This window comes from Stegastes partitus, unplaced genomic scaffold (genome assembly GCF_000690725.1).
Source record: "Stegastes partitus isolate 25-593 unplaced genomic scaffold, Stegastes_partitus-1.0.2 Scaffold569, whole genome shotgun sequence".
Classification (NCBI taxonomy): Eukaryota; Metazoa; Chordata; class Actinopteri; family Pomacentridae; genus Stegastes; species Stegastes partitus.
The window spans coordinates 297,952-301,377 of NW_007578300.1; positions in this window are offsets into that span (position 1 = coordinate 297,952).

Below are 3,426 nucleotides of genomic sequence, written 5' to 3' on the forward strand. Positions count from 1 at the left end.
GACCTACAGCTGGTAGTAGCCCACCTAGACCAAGGTCATCTCAGGCTGCTTTCCAGACTAAGATGAAGGCCTGACAGTGTTACAGAGAGAAAACAAGCTCAGTTGGAGGAACGGACTCCGGCAGAACCAGGCTCAGCGCTCAGGGACGGCGGTCATCTGCCTCCAGCTGTTGGGGTGAGGTTAAAGGGGAGAGAGAAGCTCAGACATCTGACAAGAATAAACGCTGGGCAGGTTGGTGAGGCCACCAGAGCAGATCACAACCATGACACCTGCAGAGAAGACGAAGCACAAACTACGGGAGAAACACTTCAGAGGTCTGTGACAAACGAAGCTTCTTCAAATCCTCGATTCCTTTTCTCTCATCCTGGTTCCTCCCCCAGACATGTGAGGACAGAGAAGTGGAGGCAGCAGGTTTCTACCAGGATGGGAGGTTCAAAGCAGCATCAGTTAAATATGACGTGTGGCAGCTGCATCAGCTGTTGCCTTATTACGACCTCCCAGGTTGGGTTTGGGTTGTCCAGAACAGAACCAGAACAGTGGATTGAAGAGCGGTGGCACACGGAGCAATTCTATACAAGAGAGACATTATTGAGCAACATAAACGTCCATCACACAGCGAGGACACGCCTGTGGCTCCTGCCCATAGCTCCTCCAGCAGCTTCCTCCATCCTCTCTCCTTGGTCCCTGCATCCTTTGTGATGATGCACCAGGACCAGGTTCCAGGTCACAGGACGGAGGACGGAGGAGGCTGACATAGTGAAATGAGACGAGCTGCTCTGAGAGACAGCCGCAGGTGCAGCGATGACAGCAGATGCAGACTGATTGGACCGAAGCGCTGTGGTGCCGGTCCAGTCGGGCAGGACAGGATGGAGGACCAGCAGTCTAAACCATCAGCCCCACAGGCTCTGGTCCTGCACACAATAGTTTCATTCTGAGTCAGGACAGTACTGATCACAACCAAAAGGAAAAGACTTTGTAAAGAAGTGTAATTTGTGCTTTCATCAGTGACCCGCCTCGTCTCAGCCCAGAAACATCCACAGGCAGATTTATGGTTTCTTTTGAGTTCCAGGTTTGGAACTTTATTCATGAAAAGCTGATGGATGCACTAAATTATGAGAAAACACCGTGTGAGCGGAGGCGGACGGAGGAGTCAGTGTTCAAGGTTTCAAGGGATCCCAGCGGTAATAAATCATGAACACTGGAAGTGAATGACAAGCCGGCGCCTCGCCTTCACCTTGGATCCAGTAGCAGGCAGCTCGGACGTGTACATGGGAATTCAATTTCATGAACTCTACACAGAGGTTCTGAGATCGCTGTTTACTTCATAAATACCTTCTGAATGTTGGTTGGAAAATGAATTAGTGGTCTGAAATCAATTATTAAAAGAGGTGAAGGAGGTTTAGGGTAAGAAGCACGACTGTCCAGTGATCTGTGGTGACCCCAGTTGTGGTGCTTTTAGTGTGAGACTGGTTTAGTGTGTGCTGGTTGTTCCTGGTGGCTGCGACGGTGTTTCAGGCTGGACGAGAGGTCTCACTCGCTCTCCTCCACACCTGAAGCTCATCAGTAATCAGCGCTGGATAAAGCCCGCCTCCACCTGTGCTCCAGCGCCACAGGATCATCCTCCTCAGAGTGCCAACAGGCCGGCAGAGTGCTGAGAAACTGTGTGCTTTGTGTAACTCGCTTTGTCTCACATCTGTTTTTGTCTGCATTTGTTGCCAGAACCTCTCCATCGGATCGTCCCAGCCCGGCTTCGGCAGCCGAACCCCAGCCTCAGCCGTCCTGCCTCCAGGTGCCTTCTGGAAACCTCCCCTGAAGTTCTCTCCCTCACAAGCTTCCCGGTGTCTCCTGCTTCCCCGCAGCCTTTGAACAAATCCCTCTTTTCTTCACTCCTAGCCCTGTGTTGCATTTTCGGATCCCTCCTAGACTGACCCATAACATGATCCATGCCAGTGAAGGTGAAAAGCAGCAGAAGGCAAAGATTTTTCAGCCATTCATTGTTTATGTTGACTTACTGAAAATGTTATGATAAATGTGTGTTGGCCTACTGTTGTTCAGAATCATTTACCATTTAGTGTCTGATACCATTTCCCAGGAAAATACACACTTACAGTTCACCAGAGTTATCAGGATGGAGCCCAGCCCTGCAGCGCATTAAGAAACCAAAGGTCAGCCAGGTGGTCACAAACCAAGTTCTGGTAGAACACTGTCTGAAATGTAGTGTTGACAGGGTTGAGTGTACCTTCGCTCCACAAGATGCTGGAAAGTTGTATTCTTCAAGCACGTCAGACAGTGTTTTGTAGATCAGCTGTAATATCTGCTTGTACCACCAGATGGAGTCTTTACAGTTTATCACTGCAGCGACCCAAGAAGGCGGTCACTGTGACTGATGACGGTTCCGTGCTGGCAAGCAGAGAGCATTGTGGGGGTTCACTGAGCAATGGGCCACATGACAAAGACTTCTGTGATGTTTGAGGACCTCCAGCCGGAGCTTGTGGGCAAAACGATCTGGGACAGTTTCCCTGCCTGGAGCCATACATGTGGCCCAGATCGCATGTGTGTTTACTAAGATGGCAACTACAGTTCTGGGTAAGTGTCCACTATGCACACGATGCACTGCTGCTAAACAAATGATTGATTATGATGCTAATTATTCATGAAGGAAGTGGTTGAAACCTTCGTTATGTTGTGTCTAACTGTGTTTGTGACCAACAAAGGCCTCGAGTCCTTGCTGATTTCCCCTCTGTGTGTCTGTCACCTGGAGCTCCTCTCTGGGTTCAGGCGTCCAGCAGGTCGAGCAGTGAGTTGTGTGCTGGTGATGCTTTCTCTGCTGCTGCTGCTGTTTTTAGAAAGTTTCACTTAACTCTTATCAGCAGCTTGTTTTCAGTCCAACTCAGCTATACAACAACATGTATGTGGGTTTGGATTTTTCCAGAGCTGTGACTTCACATTTTGCTTCTGTTACTGACTGAAGCAGGTTTTTAGTGTAATTTTATCCAGATTCAGTCTTTATAAAAGATGATTCAGTAGATGAAGATGTTTCCAGACAAACTACGTTTTGTGAGAACTGATTTTGTTTCTGTTCATGTGAGTCTCGTGTTGGTTAAACTTTTGTATGAATGACCAAAGAAATGATTCAGAAGTTTATTCAAAAGAAAAATGTGATAAAAAGGTTGACCGACGTTCAGAAAGTGAAGTGAGAGTTGAACTGAAAACGTTCAGTGGATCAAACCATTTAGTGAAACTGTGCAGAAGATCCTGACGGAACACGTTTCCTGTTCAGGTTGGTGACGATGTTGGAAAACTGCTTCCCTGTGAGCTTTGACAGCCAGAAACCTCCCCTTTGTCATGTTTTTTTATGTTATTAAAGTTTTTATTGAATTTTTGTCATAATGAAAACCAAACAGAACAGCGCAGACTAAACATGAC